The 22,859-nt window shown below is 33.9% G+C and overlaps 1 long non-coding RNA gene across 1 annotated transcript; it reads right to left on the bottom strand.

Moving 5' to 3' along the window:
* Window positions 1-494: 494 nt before the first annotated feature.
* Window positions 495-22,720, bottom strand: LOC149269626 (uncharacterized). The gene is made up of 4 exons (XR_016269182.1): window positions 22,300-22,720; window positions 18,459-19,010; window positions 1,355-1,403; window positions 495-678 (listed from the first exon to the last, which is right to left on the bottom strand). It is a non-coding gene; the product is annotated as an uncharacterized LOC149269626 (long non-coding RNA).
* Window positions 22,721-22,859: the final 139 nt, after the last annotated feature.

Here is a 22,859-nt window from a genome sequence, read left to right as displayed (position 1 = left end):
AACAAAAGGCAAAGCAACAAGCCAAACAACAATAATAAACCCAAAACATCGACTACAAGATACCATGTAATTAACGCAGATATATTACATATTTTTATATACACAGAAATAGTTTAATATAAAACATAAATTAAATAATTTCTATATATTTAATAAATTTGTTATGTTCAATTTATACTTCATAAAACACTAGAATAGGTTTATTGGCTTTCTAATTTATTTTTATTAATATTTTTATTTATTAAATTATTTTATTAGCATCTGTTTTCTATTTTTCATAGAACACAAACAAAACCTGACTTCAATTCGGATACTTTGACTTCATAAAAACTTGCGACTACATTTATTTCTCAAAAAATAAAAAATACTGTAACATTCAAATTCAAACATGCCAATTATTGAATATAAATTATTATTAAAAAAAAAAGAAAAAAAAAATCATTTTCTTGGTATTTATCTAGGTGTTCATTTCAACTCAAACCATTTTCCTTTATAATAAAATTTATGTAATTAACATAGTCAAACATAGGTCAAACATAATTCAAACTTTATGCAAATTTCAAGCTACCCCATTTGTGTTTGCCATTTGGACAGGGTAGCAAACCGATATAGTCAGTGACAGACGCAGACAAAGGCGCACCCGGGAGACAATGACGCCGCCAAACGATGATGAGTATCCTGCCACAAGAATGTGAATTCAGAGACGAGTGTCAATATGAAAATATATGCGTATCGTTTGTGTCGATTCTGCTACTGTGTGAGTGTATGTGAGTGTGTGTGAGTGTGTGTGAGTCTGTATCCTGATATGAATTATTCATAAAATGGCAATGGTCCTGCGAGCAGCACGAATAAAAAGCAGCAGCTGAAGGAGCTGCCATGACGTTGGCCCCGTGGCAGTCTAAAAAAATTTAATTTGTTGTTGTTGTAGATGAGAACAACAACAGCAACAACAATAAGCGCAACTGGAAGTGTTTGTGGGCAAACAAACCAAAGGACAAACACTCGCACACATTTGCAAGTTCAAGTTGCTGCAGCTCTCTGCGGACATGTAGAAAATTGCAGCCAAAAATCGAAGAAAAAATCACTTTTTAAATATTCATAGATGACAACATCAACATGAGGAAGACATTAAAAAATATTTAGCCAGTTTGTAATATCTAAAGTTGTAATTTATTTATTTACAACTGTAGAAGGATTAGAAATAAAGTTTGGACTTTGAAACTTTGCATTGGCTTTCAGTTAACGCATTCGAATTTAGGGTCGACAGCTGTCTCTCTTCTGTTATTGTATATTAATAAATAACCGAAATCGAATAATAATTAATTATGAAAATATATATTTTGCAGGTACTTACCCTCATAGAAAATCAATTATACGAATTCCGAAAGCACAAAAGGCGACAACTGAAAAACAATAAAATAAAAAATTTATAAATATGCATACATAAATTAATTAAAAAAAAAAATAATGACAAGTTTTTAAATATTTTTTCATTGAATTTCAAATTATTTATATACGATTATGTTGGTTATCTACCATGAGCTTAAATACATTAATGTTGATTTTTTAATAATTTAATAATAAATAAATAAAATAAATAAATATAAGTTACAAAATAAAATAATTTAGAAATAAATAATTTAAATAAATTTATGATTTTTTTTTAAATAATATAATAATAAATAAATAATATAAATAAATATAAGTAACAAAATAAAATACTTTATAATAATAATACAAATATGAATAATATTTGCGTAAATATATATATGCAATTCATATTAGATATATACATGTATGTATATATATACGTCGGAGGTTGTTTTTGAAGGATCCGTTTAGTTATTCATAGACCTATAGCTGAGAACTCAGCGTTGCAATGCCTCTTCAATTCACTCGCTCTCTTTTCTTATCGGATCTAAATTTTTAGCAGTATCTATTCTTTTAACACTACAAACATTTCTTTTGAGCTGAAAGTGAACTCCTCAGCATCAGCTATGTCTGTCCCATTCTCATACCATATATATAGAAGAGTGCTGCCTACCTGAGTAATATCTCCAATGCAACTCTAACGGTAAGACGCTCTCTTATCTTGTCATACCACAGCTGAAAAAAGAACTTTTGCAATAGATTTCTATAACGAGCTAAGCATACATATTTCAATCCATAATATCAGTCAGCAATCAATCTTATCAATCTATTAAGCTCATATAAACTTCTTCCAATCCATTAAATTTTGCATACAGCAAAAAAAAAGCTGTTCTAACCTGTTTCTTAGCCCAACTCGGCTAAACAGTTTGGACAACTTTTCCGGCATTCTGTAAAAAATCATAAAAGAAAATCAAATTTTAGGTTAGATGTGCTTTGAGCCATGATTTAGGCTAATTATATAGCATCATCTGAGTAGGCCAGTGGGGCTTCGTTTTGTGTAGCTGTTAGGATTCCTCTTTGAGCCTGTATCAAGTCGAAACACTTGAATATTATTCACATTTGAATAAGCCCTAAAAGTCGCGCACATTTGCAATGCTAACTAAAAAGCGGACGAAAACACACACACACCCAAACATAGACACACACTCAGCGACACACACACACCCAAACATAGACACACACTCAGCTACACACACACTCACAAACCAAGTAACACACACATGTATATTGAAAATGCAAATGCTCGACGCACACGCAGCAGAATTTTCAGACATTCTTGCCTTTTTTATGCTCCTGCTATTCCTTTTTCTTGCTTTTCCACTTTCTACCCCTTTTGCTGTCGTTTGTTGTAGTTGCTGTTACTATTGTTATTGTTATTGTTGGTTTTTGCAAGTTTTCAGTTTCGATTAACTTTTTTTCCGCACAAATAATATGGATTTTCACGTGCTGTTGCTTGGGTCTGGGATTATGCTCATGTGGCAGTGGGATAAGGAAATGGCATAAGCAGAGTATTGCTAATAATCATAATGATGTTCTTTTTGCCTCTGCTGATGATGTTGGGATGTTGATAGTGCCGTTGTTGTTGTTATCGTTGTTGCTGTTGCTGTTGCTGCCGCTGCTGCTGCTGCTATCGTTACCTAATCACTTTGCACTTTTCATCGCTTGTCAACTGTAAAATTTGCGAGCGGCAACTTTTGCCACTTAATTTTCGCAACGCTCAGCAAAGTTTTTCAATTGACATAGTTCGATTAGGCAGCGCATTTGGCTAATTAGCCAAGAGTTTCGAGTGGCTGGATCGGGAAAAACAATCGAAATATGAAAACTTGCATGAGCTGCTCAGCAATTTATAAACAACTTTTCCAAATACTTACATATTAATTAAATCTCTGAAAATTTGTGATAAAAAGAAAATAAATAAATGAAATAGAATTGCAATTGAAAATTAAATACTTCTAAAAAACATTCCAAAATATCGAAGTTATTGATATAAATGTGTATATATATTTGCACATCTTGCTATAATATACTGTTATACTCTCTGTTATACTACACATATACTTTTATATCTAACTCCTATGCAAATTCATATATATAACTAAACATATGCTAACATTTACTACAACTGTTATACTATATATTATACAGTGTTATATTACATTCCAATTATTCAATATAAACCTTTACAAAATAATAGATTACATAAATCTAACATTGCTAAAGATAACATGAAAATATAAAGAAATATTCTAGCTTAAATTTAAGACCAACTAAACAAAAGCCTTTAATCTTGAATTTTCAAGTCAACCAGCATTTAAATTATGTAGATTTAATAAAGTCTGTAGCTAAGGCCACTGCTCGATCCCTCAACTACTTTGAGCCTCCTTGACTAACAGACACTTCAAAGCACTGGCTGTCTTAAAGGATTCACAATTGGTTACAGTTTTGCTCTTAGCTTAATATTCCTTTTTGCACTCCAAGTGCAGCTGAAGCTAAGGCTTGTGATTTGTTTGTGTGCCCGGCTGAAGCACAGGCGCGTGTCCTTTGCCACTGGAAGGCTTTTGTGAAAGCGCCCAGTCATGTCGGCTGCTGCCTGACTGCTGCTCGGTGCTGCCCGATGGCCCATTGGCCATTTGGCTTACGCGCCCCTCACAGCACACACACACACACACACACACACACGCACACTTCATTTGCGGTAATAGTTTGTTAGGATGACAGTAAAAACAAAAAGGACGCATAAAACAATTATAGTCCCGACGCTCGCTGACATAAAAACCTTTGACAAATTTTGCTAGCTGCTGATGTTGGCTTTATGGTCGCGCCTTCTGCACTTAAGTCGACCTTTTGAAAGAGCGCGCGCGACAACAACAGCAGCAGCAACAACAACGACAACAACTACTGCAACAACAACAACAATCATAATGACAACAAGCTGACTTGCTAATGAAAAGTTTATGGCCACGGGGCATATACTTAGAACACCATGAGGCTGAATAATATGCCGACATGCACTGCAAGAAAAGAAACTGATTAAAATATACCAATTTATGACAATATTGACTTATTATAATATTAAAACACTGTTTATTTTTTTAAAGAACATTGTAATCTTATTTTATAGGGCTCCAATTTGTTACTGTAGGATACCAACTTAGAATATTTTATAATCTAACAATTAATTTATCTAGGTCAGGAATCAAGTCTTTAAACTTTATATAGAGTGTCTAACAATAATAATCGGTTGTTTTATTTTTCAATTTTAAACGCAATTAAAACAAAATATAAAAATATTTGAAAAATTGTAAAGAACTTTTTAGATTAAAAAAAAATAAAAATAAAAATAAATAAAAATAAAAATTTTTTTAATTTTTGAACTCACGAATTATTTGGGTTATTTCAGTAATTTTGAAAGATTTGGTAGATATTCATGAACGATTTCAGCCGTATTTTATTAAGTCTATTACGTATTTTACAATATATAAGTAGATATGACCCAAAAAAATTGCCGAAGAGTTCCATAAGAAATTTCATTTTGGAACAGTTAACAATTCCATACCGTAGATTATATTGAATTTATCGCTAAACACTTCAAAGGAATGCTTTACTAAACTCTGTATAGCTCAACAGAACTTATCTTTCATAGACAACAAAATCATAATCGAACTAGGATAACACGATTGATATTATTGTACCACTGAGCTATATTTTTTCCTGATTACTGTAAAAGCTTACTAGTTCATTTTAATAAACAATTCACAAATACAATAGATTCTACATATATCTAAGCTCTATCTCTACCTTAGTATTTCTATATATCCCATATTATGTTTCCATTTTCACCAGATTGTATTACATTTCTAATAAAACGCGAAACTTATCCAAATTTTATAGCAGTGTAGAAGCATTGCAAGCCATGATGCTGCTGCTGCTAGCTGCTCGCTGTCTGTCCGTTCGTTTAGTGCTAATATTATTTACACCGGATGGTGAGACAGGGCAGCCGGTTGAGGAGCTATAGGACTGAAGCACTGCCGGGGTGCAGGGCTGCAGTGGTGCGGGGGTGCGGGGGTGCAGGGGTGCAGGCCGGAGGCTGGTGAAGGCAGCAAATGACAATGCGACATAGACACACGAGCACTTTATGTGAATGACGCCCACAGGCATCAACTGGAATTATAACGCATACGCAGTGTGGCCAGCGCACACAGCTATGCAACAGTCTTTTCTGTAAGTGTGCGTGTGTAACTGTAGTTTAAAAACAACAAAATGTGTCAGGCGCAACCGACATGAGCGGACTCCAGCAAAGCCAAAACGAGCCAGAGGCATTACAGCCACAGTTTGGCCAGACTGCAGCGAGAGAGAGAGAGAGAGAGAGAGAGAGAGAGAGAGAGCATGTAAAGGGTGCGGGCATGGCTATTTTATTAGGCAGTTGTGAGCCAACTCTGACTGTCTGTGTATGTGTGTGTGTCGGGTTGAGTTGTTTGCGCAATAAACTCAAGCAAAGTCATTAGAAATTTTCATTTTATATAAGCAGCAACAGCAGACGCCTTACCACATACAGTTGACATGAATAAGCCCCCAATTGAAATTCAGAGATGATCGAAACGCAATAAAGGTGAGAGCACATAGCTAGCAAATATTTATTTACTAAAGTCACATATTTCCAAAAGTACTATATTGAGAGTAGAGTAAAAAATTCTTATGTTTATTAAACTGTAAAACTCAAAAGAAGGAGTACGAATACTTTTGGGAAATTCCTATTAAAATTATAGATGTAGTGTGCATTCAAAGTAAATAAAATAAAACTGTAATAATTTAAAAATAATAGTGACCAGACTGCTCAGCACATTTATCGTAATGGCAAAAAAAAATTGCTACCAATTTCAACAAATGGATACAAAATAAAACATATCAATAGGAATTATATTAAGAAAAATCTATTTTAGCGGAAAAAAAATATAAATAAATTAATATCTATAATGAGCTGTCCATATTCGACGGAGCCATCTGGCAAACCTACAATCTTTCCCATATTCCACTGTATTGTGTCCGTCTCTGTCAAAGTATATGTGGTGGCCAGATGGGTCCGTCGAATATGGATAAACCTGTATATATACACCATGGGAATTTGTTCTGTTAGCTATTATAATAAGAGTATAATTATAATATAATTAGAATATTTAGAATTAGAAAGAATTTATTTTGAGATTTTCCGCGCTGGCCTGTAAAGAAATAACTTAAGTCAATTGAGCCTAGGATATGCATATGTGTATATTCTAAGAACAGTTATATAAAATAATAAAATCCCTAAAGATCAGTTGTTATCCTTGAGGCTCTTCGATCTTATTACAAATAAAACTAAAATCAATACCAAAATCTTCTGGTTATTCAATAACTAAATCGTCACCCAAAAATAAACTCAACTGTTAGCTCTGACAGGCAGATGTGCCTATTACAGTTATAAATACAAGACTTTATACTCAAATATAAATATTTATCAGGTGGATAAAAGCTAACAACATTGATTTTAACATGCCCCAAAATATTCGAATCCATAATCATGACTTACAACTTTTTCCATCAAATAAATATTTAACAGTTAGATAAATCGCTGCCAACTTTCAAGTGAACAATATACAACATTGATTTCAACAAGAAGTGGGTCGATTGTTAACTTTGGCAAGCACCTGTGCGTGCCGCAAAAAGTACAACAGACAGACAAACAGCATGTTAAGTCCCTCAACCAGAGCAGGAACAAGTAAAGCCCGCTGTTAAGTTTGACAAGCACATGCGTGCCGTGCTAGTGCCAGCTTCTCTGGCAGCAGTCGCAGCTTCTCAGCTTCACATTGCTTGCACAATTTGCGCAGCTCTGGCAGGTGTGTTTATGGCTTCTCCAGTGTCAGGTGTTTTACGAGCATTGTATCGATAAACAATAAAATCACACACAACAGACACACACCCTCACACTCGCACTCACACACCCTCACACACATGTAGTTAACAGAACTCATGCAACAACGACGCAACGTATTTTTTTTTTTTTTTCTTTTTATAAATTTTTATTCTAATTTGATTTGTTTTGTTTGGCCTCTACATGGGGTTGGCTTTTTATTGATGCAAATCGAAATTGAAAAGACCTCGCGTGTGTGTGTGTGTGTGTGTGTGCGTGCAGTATTTTCTTGCTAAAAAATGATTACGAGCCGCTTGTAATATTTATAATGCAATAAATATTTTTATTATGTGAGACGTCCCATTCGCGAGCCAAATAAATAATCAGCTCCAGCTGTAGATGAGCCCACAGCCCGCTGCATGCATATAAATCACAAGCAACAACAGTTTCATAAATATAACATACACACATATACATATAGGCATTCCTCGGCTCATTTGTGTTGATTCCAGCTAAGTTTCGTGCATTTCATTTCGTCTGGCATTAGGAAATGGATTCTGCGTCCAAATGCAGCTGGATCTCAGCTCAGCTCAGCTTATTCACATACCAAAAGCAGGCACAGCGGATTGTGTAATGCCGCCCCAGTAAATCCGCAAACATTTTTAGCTCCTAAACCCAATGACTGAGTGGGCCCAGGTCCCGGCGGGCGATAAACGCATAACTCCGGCAAGACAAACGATATGCGAATTTAAATCGAAGCACCACTCAAGGCACGTTAACAAAGGCCCGCAAAATGTCGGCAGTCAAGCTTCAAGAATCAAGCTGCGGCTTTATTCAACGCAGCTCGTAAACAGGTGAGTGCCAGAACGGTGAACGGTGAACGGTAAGCAGCCTGAAGAGACCTTAAGGGCTGTCAATGTTAATGTTTGTTTAATTTAACAAACAATTCGATTCAATTCAATTCAATTCCAAACCCCGATGTCAGCTAAATTATTCGACTGTGTGTGCAAATGTTACAAGTTAAATTACGTTTCACTTTGCTATTATTCTTGGCACACGTAACACAGGAGTGCTAAACAGGTGGCAGTGCCCAGACGTGTAAAAAAGAGAACATGGATTTACTCAAGTGCTGGCAATGATGCTCTTTAACTACTTGTTAAACATTTGGCAAGCGAATGTGTTGCAAGGAAAGTGCTTCCACTCAAGAAAAACTTTGGTAAGAAATGCTTATTAAATGTAAAAGTAATTAACATCATGTTAAAGCACATGTCAAACTTGATTGTTATCTGATGCGAAAATGTGTAATAATATAAAATGGAATACAAGAATTTTTACACTTACATTACATGTTAAATATGTAAACTTGGCATATAAACGTGAATATGTAAACTATGACAAAATATTTTGACTGCGTGTCAAACTGCATGTCAGGCTTAATTATAGAAATAAATATATGGACATAAAATGAATTATGACTTAGGTAAAAACATTGAACATCAATTTTAAGAATTGATCAAACTTTAAAGATTGAAAAGAGTCAAAAAATAAAAGAAAATAATAATGTATGTTGTTATATAAATTATACGGAAACAAGCTGTAAAAAAAGTATTAAAAAACTCATTGTTATATTTTTCATTCCTCTTCAACCTGCACGTGAAATGAAAATTCGTTTGACAGTTAAAAATAAGGAGATTAAGAAATGTAAAGCTTAACTTATTTACATGCTGAATTCTAATTAATTTCAACCGCATGCTAAAGCTCATATCATTTGCTTCTTCGCTTCTTTTCCATTGAAAATACTCATATATGTAGCTCAAATTCTTAAAACTGCATTCATCTGGTACATTTCCCATAGCTGCACAACGTTTACATGCAGTTGTTTTGCCAAAAGATTTTCTCTAACCAAACTCGGGAAGAATCTTGGCTGCAAAATATGTTTACTGAAAATTCACCGAAAATATATTTCGTCCTGCCAAAATGCTATGCAAATCTTATGTGGTTATAACTGTAATCTCCATGGCTTTGGTGTGCAGCTGCCTCTAGCAACGACTGCGTGTACTTTATTAGATCTCTGTTAGTTTTCCATTTCAAGTGAAAATGATGCACACACATACACACACACACAGAGTGCATGTATATTGATAAATAATAATTTGACGCAACTCTTACTCAAAGCGAAAATATAATTGCATGTCGAGGGTTTGGACCAAAACGAGCCATGCAGCTGCCTGAATGGAGCAGGAGCAGGCGTTGAGGGGCCATCAGGTGGTTTGATATGGCAACTCCAATGCAACTGTGAAAACTGTTTGATTAGGTTGACTGCAAACATTATCTGTGCTGCGTACACGCTCACTTCGCAAAGTGATAAAATTGATTAAAGTGATGGCAACGTGACGACGGCAATATTCATTTATTTCACAGAGAGTAGCATTACATAAATGTTTATTTATTTATTTATTTTGTATTTTTATTTTTATTAAACTGTTCTGCATAGTCATGTATAATTGACAATGAAAACCTTTGCTTTGATAATCTCTGATATCTTAGAGATTATACTATTTGTACATATTTAATTTTTAAATAAAGATTTCAAAGCAAAGATGCAGCAGACAAAAGGTGAAGCAACCCAAAATTTATCTAAAATTCATGTAACCAAATACCTTAAAAGACCAACTAAGTCATCCCACAGATGTCAAAGGATACCCTACGCAGCTACAGTCAGAGCCAACTCTTACCTTTGACAGTTCGCCTATTGCAAACGTAAAAACATTGACCTTTGTGGATTCGAGTCAGTGAATCACTCAATATGCCACGCCGAGATACATGAGGTAGTTGATGAAATTCTATCTACTGTATACAAACAGTTTCTTTGATGTCATAGGAGACTGTTGAGAATATAGAAAATAAACAACAACAAAATAAATACAAAATTTTACAATATTTTGCTAAGATTTCTAAAAAATAAGTTTGGGAATTGAGTCGACATACAAGTTATGTGAAACGAATCAAGATTATAATAATTATTCAATATTTTGAAAAAAATAAAAATAAATAAATAAAAATTATATAATAATAATAATAATAATAATAAAATATTAAATACATATAAGAAAAAAATTTTACAAATTTTATAATATATGTATTATTTTATAGAATTCAATTTTTTTTTTAAGAATATTATTTAGTTATTTAAGGGTTAAACTTGTTTTATCAATATTCATCCTAAGAAAAAAAAATTTTTTTTTTATTAAAAAAATATAATTTTAATTTAACCTTGCATTATAGAAGATAAAAATTTTTTATAAAAAAAAGTGTAAAACAAATAAAAAATTATAATAATAGGGATTTAAAAAATGTGCAGCGTGACACGAAATGAACATGATACAAACACGTATCACGTATAATCACTAATCAAACAGAGCTATAAATTTTGTATATCTGAAACTGATTTGCCTAAGTGCACGAACTCAACTCTAGTTGGAATTTCGCTATGACCATTGGTGGGGCTGCTGTGGCTGCATCACAGCTTTTGACTTGACGCGAGAGAGAGCGCTGGCAATCAGACACCGCAACGGCTCCAGCTTTGGATCCACTTTTGATTGGCTTCCGCAATGCCTGATTAATAAATGGCGTGCTTTTGTGCCGCATTGACAAATATTGCAGGCCGCAGAGAGCGAGCTACAGTCGACGTTGACTAAGGCAAACTTGTCAATTGCCGTGTCAGCAGCATGGAATTAACGCTATTCAGGCAAAATACAAAAAAAGTGCTCGAGGCGCAACGAAATTCTTTCACATTTCGTTAACGTCTGCTGCAGATGCCAAAATGCCCCTTTCTTGCCACGCACTCTCCCTCTCAGTGACTAGCTGACACTTTCAATCAGCAGCCGCCAGGCATTGAAGGACCTTACAATCGTCTCGCGAGCATGTTGAATAAGACGAACAAGAAGAAGAAGTAAAAGCAGAAGAAGTAGCAGCAGAAGACGCCGTTCAATAAATGTCATTACATTGTCAAGTGCATATTAGAGCCATAATTGCGAGACGTGCGCAGCATGTGAAAAAAAAAAAAACGGTAGTAAAAAAAAAATTAAATAAAGAATCGAGTTTTCTGCGCATAAGTGTCTGTCACATTTACATATCAATAATAAAAGAGAAAACCCAAACTAAAGCCAACCAAACGGGTGCACATGCTGTGCGCCCAGACGAGTGGGAGGTGGGTGGAACTCTCGCCAATGAAAATGGATGTGTGAAAGGAAACTCTTATAGCTCAATTTGTTTAAACAAGATTTTTATATGCTTCGAAATGATTTAAACATTTTATTTTTATTTATAATAATTCTAATTATGCGTATTATGCATTTTAATTAGTTCCTTATGTATGTATATATTTCTATATTTATTTCTTTTTATTATTATTATCATTAATAATATTATTATTATTTTTAATATTATTATTATTTTTTAATTTTTTAAAATTCTTTTTTCTGTTCTCATGCACCTTTCAGTTATGATTCAAATAGTAAATGAATAAATGTTAATATAAATTATTAATATAATAAAGCCATTACATTTTATTCCGAGTTTTTGGATAATGAAATGAATATAAATTTAGGAATATTATTATAAGCTTCCGAATTTTTTACAGCCAATCAAATAAATTTTAATAAAAAGTCTGACAAATCATATGTAGTGGTTCAAGCAAAAACAATTTTTTTTTTTTTTTTTTTTTTTTAATTGAAATGCAAACTTGCTGCAAACATAAAATAATGATGAAAATAAGGGCAGACAGGCAGGTAAACATATTCGTTAGATAGATGGTCAATAAATTTGCGAGGCCAACGCCATTTTGGACAAACTTAATTAAAAGCAAGTAACCTAATGAAGTTAAAAAAATATACATATATATGTGAAAAAAAAAAATGCTGTTCAATTTTAGTATGAAAATTGGCCAAAACATTGTTTGAGTTTTGCCAAATTACTTAAACGAGTGTAAACAAAAGCAACAACAACAACTACATCAAATTTGCAACCAATTAATATTTTGTGTGTAGTCCAAGACAAACAACGCAGAAATATGAAACTTGAAAGCAACAATTTTAATGACTAGCGACAACGACAACAACAACAACAACAACAACCTCTACAACAAAATTAACAGCGAAAATTCTTTAAACGAATAAATTGATACAAAAATGTGCTGAGAATTTTCTCAGCTTTTCTTGTAATTGCAGCTGAGTTCATCTCCTTCCCCTCTTATATATTGTTTTTTGTTTTTTGGGTGCCATTGCAGTAGACGGTCGTGGGAATGGTTGGCATTTTTCGGTTGAACGCCTGCAGTCAAAACAGAATTCATAAACCAAATGGACATTAACGCCGGCCACGCCCACAATGAGGGCGGGTGGGGCAACCGCAGGCTAGCAAACTGTTTGTCTGCGGCTTTAGCGGTTGCTTCAGCAAGGACAACCAAATAGGACAACAACTACTGCTACTACAATGCTGATTACAACAACAACAACAGGGGCGAACATTTGGTGCAAAAGGCGCAATTTCTGAGGCTGCTTTCGGTGGACAGTAGATTTGCCAGGATACTGCCAGGACATTGGCCTTGCTCTTTTCTTCAACATTGTGTTCCATTTGGCTGTGCGATAAAATTGTGTGGGCGTGGCCATAGGGCGTGCAAAATCCGCGCAAAAAGCAAAGACATTGTTATTAGTCGAATTTTTCATATTTCTCGCGTTCAACGTTAAGCCAGTTTTTTTTTATGGCCCAAAAGCGAAACGCAAGAGCTGGAGGAATGATAGGAATGAGAGAGCATCTATGCCGCACGAAGAGACAGCAGGCATAGAATAGGAGTGCGCTGGACGGGGTTATTCAGACAGTGAGGTACCCTATGTGGACGTGACTTGATTTGAAGAAAGGGTCTATACAGACGAAAATATTTTTTTTTTTTTTTTTTTTTTTTTTTTGTTAAGGCATTTAATTTCCCCTAAAATTGTAGTATATTTACAAAGCTACTCTGATATCACGAAATAAATGTCCAAAAATAGTTCTGTAAACCCCAATGCGTCCCTCTATTCATTTACAGAGTATTTAAAGCCGAGTAGAAGTAGAAACTCTATGAAATAAATTCTGTAAAACAAAGAAAATAGAAATATTTTGTTGTTGCAGTTGTTGTTGTTGTTGTTGCTTCACTGTGGCATATTTATGACTATCGAGCATTCGGCAAACACAAGAAACTAACAGAGAGAAAAGGCAAAATAAACAAATACAAAATACAAAATGCGAATAGACGAAAATATAAAGCAACATGGTTAGGCAACAACAGACTCGGTTAACGCTTAAATATATTCCACTATTCGAGCTCGAAATTTGTTTCGACTCGAATTTGTAGGAGTCGGGCGTGGTGCAGCTGCTCGAGTACTTTAACTTTCATGCTCGTTACGAGTGTTGTTGTTGTTGCTACAATTGTTGTTGTTGTTCGAGTGTTGCAGATTTATGTTTTATGACTGTCTGGAATAGAATTTTAGCCAGTTGGCAATACGAAAAATACAAAAATGGCCAAACACTGTGGCATACTTCATGGCGTATATTCATTTGAGTGTGTGTGTGTGTGTGGGTGTATGTGTGTAGGTGCTCGGCTATGCACACATACATCTACATATGTTTGAGATTCAATTGAAAAATGACAAAATTATGAGGCTTGATTTTATGCACATGCATACACACATAAACATACATACGTATATGTGGATTTACATAAACTTCGGACAAGTTAAAGTCCTCTTATATGAAGGAGTGCCATAAAAAAACAAAATTGACTCTAGATAAATAACATGTATAACAATGCAAAGGGCATTATCTGAAGCCCAATGAATATTCAAAACTCTTGTTTACAAACGAAAAATGAACAATGGAATCTATTCCACACTTGTCTTCTAAGCTCGTGCGCGGAGGAATAAAAAGTAAATATCTATGTGTATATAGAAAGTCAAAGTAACTTACATATGTTAACGGCAATAAAATACAGATTAAAGCAAGGAATGTCTAAATATACGATTCAAGGAAATTTAATGCTTTAGTTATTTCATGCAAAACTTGGAATCAGGTTAAGAATTTCTGTGTAGTAGTAAAATTTTTTGTTTTTTGTTTTTTTTTTTTATAACAAATATTCATAATTCAAGGGCCAAAGCGTTGGCTGTAGGGCTGTATACCTCCTCAACTTAAACTCTATTGCTGTTACACTTATTAAAAATTTTTAATTAAAATAATTAATTTTTAATAAATCATCATACAATAAATATGAATAAGTATTTAAAAATAATAAAAATAGATATGAAAATAATAACTACATAGTTTTTAATTTTATACATATAAATACTATCTATACTGATATTGATATGCCGGAAATCAATATTTGATATACATATATAAATAAAAAATTCAAAATTCAAAATTCGAAATTAAAAAAAAAAAAGTTAATTATTAAAAATTGTATTTTTGGACTTTTACAAAAGCTAAATATCTCGAAAGTTCAGGTATTTGTTTGTCTCAAACATAAATTTGTGTAAATCTATATATATAAAAGAAAGTTGTGTAAAAGTGAAGACTGCTTATAACTTGATTTGGGCTGAACCAATTTTCATGGTTTTTGATTTGTTGGATTTGTCTCCGCAACGAGTTTAGTATAGGGTCTTAAAAATACTGAAAAAATTTGCCGAATACTTGAAAAACGCGGTTTTTTCCCCAAATGTTCAAATTTTTTTTATACCCAGTAGGCTTGGTAACAGTGACAGTTTTGACAATAGTGTAGAAGTAAATAAACAAATGTAGTCAGTCAGTCTACGGTCTCCTGACCTCAAGCAGACCTGACTATTCAAAAAAAAAAAAAAAAAAAAAAAAAAAAAAAAAAAAAAATTTCAAATCAAAAGGAAAAATATTTCAAATCAAAAATCTGCAAAAAATCAAAAGATTAAAACCTGACTGTTCAAAAAATAAATAAAAAATTAAAAATTCGAAATTAAAAAAAAAAAAAGGTAATTATTAAAAAGTGTATTTTTGGCTTTTTATATTTTCGGACTTTTAAACTTTATAAATATTTCAAATCAAAAATCTGCAAAACTTAAAAAAAAAATCAAAAGATTAAAACCTAACAATCAAAAATATATAAAAAATTCAAAATTCAAAATTCGAAATTAAAAAAAAAAGTTAATTATTAAAAATTGTATTTTTGGACTTTTACAAAAGCTAAATATCTCGAAAGTTCAGGTATTTGTTTGTCTCAAACATAAATTTGTGTAAATTATTTATATTTATATTTCTCGATTGTTTTATATGGTTTTGTGCGAGGGCAGTATTACTATTAATAAAAATGCCGCGTCCTAGAAGATCTAATCTTTCCCGGCGGACCCATAATGCAATTAGGCAACGGAATAGCGCGAGTCAATTATCTGACGAAGAGCGAGAAATCGCCCGAGAAAGGCTCCGCGTTAGTACCCAGGGAAGAAGGGCCTTAATTCGTGCTTCTCAAAGAGAGGCAGCCCGTGAAATGGCAATAAGAAATGGTTCAAGGATTGATTTGAATCGAGCAGCGTTTCGATATGATTGCACCATTGATTACAGCTTGAATCGTTTAGTTTGCATTGGTCCAATGGACGTTGTTTGCTAGCATTGTGGCGCATTGAAGTTTGCTGGTGAAACGCCCGGTTTGTGCTGCCTTAGTGGTAAAGTGACATTGCCATTAGCGGTCACCATAGCCATTGCGTTCCCTGCTTTATGGCGAAACACTAGAATCACGACATTTTCTAGCGAACACTCAAAAATACAATGCCTGTTTCCAAATGACATAATTTGGGGCGGAAAATATTGGAGACGGATATTTAAGGTAATTTACGTTAAAAATTTTATTTTCTATGACTGCCAAAAAAAAATTTTGAATAATGTAGTTTGTTAGATTTCTGTAAATAGTGTTTGTAAATATAACTATAACTATTGCTTTGAATTTAAAGATTCAAGGCCAGATTTGCCATCGCATTGGATCATTGCAACCTATTGAAGATGCACAGCAAAAATTCTTGCAAATATATGGAATATCAATCTAGAAAATGCGTGTTTTTCTCATGGTCAATTGTACGTGGCATGCTCACGTGTTGGCAAACGATCCGCATTATTTGTTCTTGCACCCGACCAAAAAACGAAGAATGTCGTTTACAACAAGGTGCTTGAATGAAAATCCGATTAATAAATTTATCAGTGTATCCCAGCCTGAACAACATAGCTTTCAACAATTTTTTACCTAGAAATAATATAGAGGGCAATGCAACGTTTGCCGGGCCAGCTAGTATATGTATATAAATTTATGAATTATATAAGCTTATAGAGCAAAACATAATATACTAAAAATGGAGTACACAAAAATTTATGCATATTGATACAGAAACACCAAATTCTTTGATTCAATTACAGCTTATAAAGTAAAAGCATAAAAAAATATTTATGTATATTTAAAAAAAACAGAGAAAAGAAACATAAATAGATACGATAAGAAAGCAATTGAAATAGTTTTAATTTAATTTTTATAGCTAAACAAATGCACTAAAAACTTAATTACTTCAATTTGCCCTTTTATAGAAGTCATAAAAGTAATATATTATTCGTAGTGATATTAAATTATAAACAAAACTTTTCATAACAAATACAATCTCAAGAAATATTTTGATTTTTAGAACCCAATAATACTTGATAGCAAATCGAGATTTACTTTCTGCTCTATATACAGTAGAGTCCGGTTATAATGACTCCGCTTATGTGTATCTCTCATTCATTTTCTGTCTCCCTCTCATTACTGTCTCTGTTATCTTTTTCTCTCTCTCTCTCTCTCTCTCTCTCGCTGTCTATCTTTGTCTCTGTCTCTCTCTCTCGCTCTCCCTCTCTCTATCTCTCCCTCTCTATTTTTGTCTCTGTCTCTCTCTCTCTCTCTCCCTCTCTCCCTCTCTCTATCTTTGTCTCTGTCTCTCTCTCTCTCTCTCTCTGTCTCTCTGTCTCTATCTATTACACTATATATTACACTATCTTTTCACTCCTCTATGCATCTCTCTAATAATTTCCATAAATATTTTCCAGCTAAATAGTCAAAGTTCTTCTGCTAAAACAGAAGATTCCCCATGCCAACCGTCACGCCATTTGCCGAGTAAATATTTATTATAAATATCGGGATCAAGCCACGAGCCACCGCACTGCATCATCAGAAATTTTCCTCTTGTCGCGCTGTCTGCTGCACTTGCGGCACAAACATGTTGCCTGTAATTGTAGCTGGTGACTGTAACTGTAAACAGTGGCCATGACGGCCTGCTTTTGTATATGTATGTGTGTGTGTGTGTGTGGGTGTCCTTGCAACATTCAGTTGCTGTTGCAGCTGTTGTTGTTGTTGTTGTTGCCGTTGTTGCTCGCTTGTTTTCACATGAGTGGCGCGTGGCAAGCGCGATAAGTTAAATCAGTTTGCGCCTGCAGCAGCAGCAATAACAACAACAACAACAACAGCCAAAACATGAGCTACAAATTGTTTAACACAATTCACATGGCTGGGCTGCTCAGCTCTGCATTGCACTGCATTGCATTTGCATTCACTTCTATGTCTGTCTGCATATCCGCTAAATGTTTTCAGGAATCGACTATGTTTCAAATGCTGATAACGGCAATGCAACTGGCAACTAGCAACTGGCACTGACAGGTGGCGAAGGATCTATGTCCTGCTACGTTGCCACCAAAATATGCAAATGTGATAATAGATAACACCTACTAACCACACACACATACACACACTCGATAAATTTTGAGTATACTAAAGGGCTTGCAACTAGATGGCAGCGATAATCGAGAGCTTAAATAGGTTTATCTTGCAGGCCTATAAAGTTTATATAGATCATTATACTCATTGTTTCAGCAATCGCTAAGCAAAATTTAAAAATATTTTAAATAAATTTAACAGTTTATCATCTGAATTAAAAATAAGTTTGCAAAATACAATTTTTTTTATTTTAACTTAATTTTAATTGTAATTTTATTTTAATTTTATTTTAATTTTATTTTAATTCATGATTTAATATTAATTTATAAAAAAATATTATATTGATTTTTTATATGAACTTACCTAGCTTATATATAATTTGAAGAATTTTTAACACTTTAACTTCCTTTTTCTTAACAAATTTTTATTTCGTGGCACTCCACATATAAACATTGTTTAAACATACAAAATTTCAATACAAAATTTCAATATCTCTCACTCACAGTCACTTTTTACATATCTGTGACATCCCAGTCAGATTTGCGCATATGTCAAAGATTTCTTTTTTCATGATGCGAGAAGACACAAATCGAAACACGTTCCGACGGCACAGAAAAAAAAAAACATATATGCATATAGTATGATATATATGCACATACATATATATTCATCTAAATGCAGCAAAGTTTCAAAATATACGCGAAAATCTTGTTTATTGATTTTTTTTTTTTTTTTTTTTTTTTTTAGCTTTGTATTAAATTTCTATTTTTTTTTTTCCTCTTTGTCAATTTTGTTTACTTCTTATCTGACAGGCGTGAGAGCATCCTGCGTCTGCATGACACGAACTTTAAAAATTCCATATATAACATTTATAACAATTATATAATTGAAATAAATTTGCGTAGCTCACGTAGACTAAAAAAGAAAATAAAAAAATAAAAATAAAACAATAATAAAAATTTGTAATGTAATTCAATTAACATTGTTTCTGTGCACACATAATTTAATTAATTGTGACCGCACTGTGAATAGCTCAAAAGTGAAAAGCATTAAATTTAAGTACAGTGGCCAGTCGTTAATTGAAACTTGTTGATTTTTATAAAATGTATTAGTTTCACTTATAAACCAAATATATTTTTAGTTGATTGGGAAATATAAAGTCACTCTACTCAATATACAATTTTACTTTACTTAATATAATAAATATTCAATAAATAAAATTGTATTCTTTATAATGAGTAGTTAATGTACTTAATATTTATTCCCATACTTTAACCCTGTAATTTGGAGGTTATGCGCAGTAAAAGTTGATTGAATTAAAGCTAAACTACTCACCTAAGGCAGCTGAGCAGTTAAAGAGCGGAAGCCGGTAAATGGATACTATTGCCAAAGGGTGTCAAACATTTTGGGGCTCTACTCAAAGAGCAGTTACCTATTTGTGTCACGTGTGTGCCGGGCCTTTAAACCACACACACACACTCTCTCTCTCTCTCTCTCTGATACACACACTCTGCTTGCTTATGCACTTAAACAGTGGGTACATCAAACTCAGCATAGCGCAACGTGAAATGCTCCTGATTAGGAGGCACTGAAGCAGCTGGTTGAGTTTTGTCAAAATATGAGAGAAACGCTCAGCACTTTGCAATTTTTGGAATAGAGTTGCGTGCGTGACACGAACTAACACAGGCTAGTAAACTTATTGATTTGTGAAGATATTGGTAAATACCCAATAAGATAAGGTGTCTACTATTAATCATGCGCGTCAGACTACCTTCAGATATTTATATTACATTTAATAATAAGTATATGATGTTTTTAATCACTATATATGTACATATATATATATATTAAAAATCTGGCTTAAACTGAAATTACACAAAGTCCAACTAGACACCATCTTATTCGTCACTTTTACTAGAAGAACATCTGATATTTATTTTAAATTGAGTGTATTAAATTTGCAAATGTGTGATGTAAATTATCAAAATATTTTGTTAATAACAATTGCATTTCATTAATTACAGCTTTAAACTGCTAGAGTAAAATTCGAGAGAACAAAACGCATTCCAATTGGACTCACTTACTCCAAGCTCTTATCGGACAAACTCAGCATGAGCCCATCTCTATTGTAACCAGTGTTGCCAGGTTTTGAGACATAAAAATAGCAAAATCGTCTCTAAAAAATAGCTGAAAATAGCTAAACAAATTTTAAAATAGCTTACAAAGTAGCTGAAACCTGAATGCATTATGCATTTACTTTAAATTTTATTTTTAAATGTTATTTAATAATGTTACAATTTGGTCCACATCCAAATCATCATCAGAATTATATTTTTGATTAACTGGAATCATGTTTAAATGAAATCATGGAAAATGTTTAAATTTTTTGGCCAAAGGCGTCAATCGCAGTTTTATGTTTTTTTGTCGCGGCATGCATTTTAATATCGTGCAATTTGCCAAAAACACTGCATTTGCAGTATATACAATACGCCCGCCTGTTGTCCGACTCATCCTCCTTAATCCAATTCTTAAATTCGGTGATTGTTTTCCAGGAATCACGAAATTTCTGCTTATATTTTTTATCCATCACATACAATTAATGCCAAGAAGCGCGCCAAGAAGAATTAGCGATGGTGTAAATTCACAACTGATGTTACGATTAAGTCGTGGTGGTAGTATCGCGCAGATCATTACGTACAATTTGGGACTTAATCGAAAAATGTTTTTTATACCCTGAACCCATTTTCAATGGGAAATCAGGGTATAATGGTTTTGTTGAAATGTATGTAACAGGGAGAAGGAGGCGTGGCAGACCCCACAAAGTATATATATTCTTGATCAGGGTGACGAGCTGAGTTGATTTGGCCCTGTCCGTCTGTCTGTCCGTCTGTCCGTCTGTCCGTCTGTCCGTCTGTCCGTCTGTCCGTATGTATGAACGCGTCGATTTCCGAAGATATAAGAGCTAGAGACTTCAAATTTTTTTTCAAATGTCCGTAATTACAGCGCGCATATCAAGTTTATCATTAAAAATCGATAACTCATTCCGATCTTTTTTTATCGATAAAAAACCTTATCGAAAACCAGTTATAAAATTATATCTTCTACACCTTTATTGCTAGAGTCTCCAAATTTTTAATGTATGCTTACATGCAATTTATACAATTTCGGTTTTTGTTAAAATTTACCCCCCACCCTTAAATTCACCCCCTCACCCTCACTTTTGTAAAAAGCGTATTTCAAATACTAGAGACTTGTGCTTTGGCAATTACATGCATATCCATGTTATAATCATAATCTGAAAGTTTCATGAAGATCGTACGTCCATAAAAAAGTTATTAAACAATTAAGTTCTCATAGTAAGCGCACACTGCAGCCCATGCGTGTTTATGCGTGGGTGCTTGTGTGTGTATGTGTTTGTGTATGTGTGTGTGTATGTGTATGTGTGTGTGTATGCGTTTGTGTGTGTATGCGTGTGTGTGTGTATGTGTGTCTGTATGCGTGTGTGTGTATGTATGCCTGTGTGTGCGTACGTGCCTGTGTGTGTGTGTGTGCGTGTTTCTTGTGTAAGCTGAAAGACGCGAAAAATTATTGAAATATCTATTGCTCCAAGGGTTCAGGGGATCTCGTAGTCGAGCAGTCTCGACTAGAGCTTTCTTACTTGTTTTTTTTTGCTTTAAATACTAAAATCAAATTCAAAATATTCGTTTGTAAAATAGCTAAATTTATAGCTAATAGCATTTTCAAAATTTTCATAGCATTTAGGGTTCAAAAATAGCTAAAAATGCTATTAAATAGCTAATCTGGCAACACTGATTGTAACAGCAATCGCCACACATTCCTCTCACTCACTCTCGCACTCGCACACACACAAACAGGAAAATAGAGAAGCTCGTATGCAGCGTGACGCTGGCAGCTACGTGCCAATTGTGCGGACAGCAACTGGCCTGGGCGCAGCAGCCGCCAACCGGCAGCCGAGAGCCGACAGCCGACAGCCGGCAGCGCCTAGCCTCTGCGCTCCAACGCAGCCATTTGTCTGCTCTGACTGTTCTGTCAGCGTGCCTGGCATTCCCATCCGCCTTCGCATCGGTTTAGAGTTGCCGGCAACGTCACGAACTTTAAATCACGTTAAGATTTTCAACGCGACGGCTAGGCGTGTTAACGCGCTGTCCCCCTCTCTCACTCACTGTCTATGTCTCTCACTCACTCTCGCTTTCGTTAATGCGACACGCGCAACGACAAAAGCCGCAAGCCACATAAACATGCACAAACAAGAGTAACATTGTTTTAGGGCGTCTTTCGCTTTGTAGGCAGAGGCTGCTTTATAACATTTGAATATTTAAAAATTTTGCATATATAGCATATAGTTATTTATGTTTAGTTAGCACAATCAATTAACACCAAAATCAATGTAATAAACTTTAAGTGCATATCGAATAAAAAAAAAAAAAAAACTGTTCAGCAACGCGCGCACGTTTTATTTTTTCGTATTCTCCTTTAGCGCAACTTCACATTGCTGTGCGAGAGCAAGACAAACATACCGATAATTAATTGCCAAAATGCCAAAAAATACTGAATTCGGCATTAAATGGACAAATGCATATCATACTCAGTGTTGCCAGCTCTTAAGCTCCAATACATGTTAGATTGTGGATAAAAGTAGGCAGCACAGGCTAAAATTTAGGAAAAATGCTAAATGGAATGTTAAATGAAAAATATAAAAAATTACCAATTACAAAAATCTAGCAAATTTTTATTTGCTATGAA

The sequence above is a fragment of the Drosophila arizonae genome, chromosome 3 (genome assembly GCF_054131065.1).
Source record: "Drosophila arizonae isolate 15081-1271.41 chromosome 3, UAZ_ARI_1.0, whole genome shotgun sequence".
NCBI classification, from domain to species: domain Eukaryota; kingdom Metazoa; phylum Arthropoda; class Insecta; order Diptera; family Drosophilidae; genus Drosophila; species Drosophila arizonae.
The sequence above is the reverse complement of the archived record's forward strand: the minus strand, read 5'-3'. Positions and strand labels throughout refer to the sequence as shown.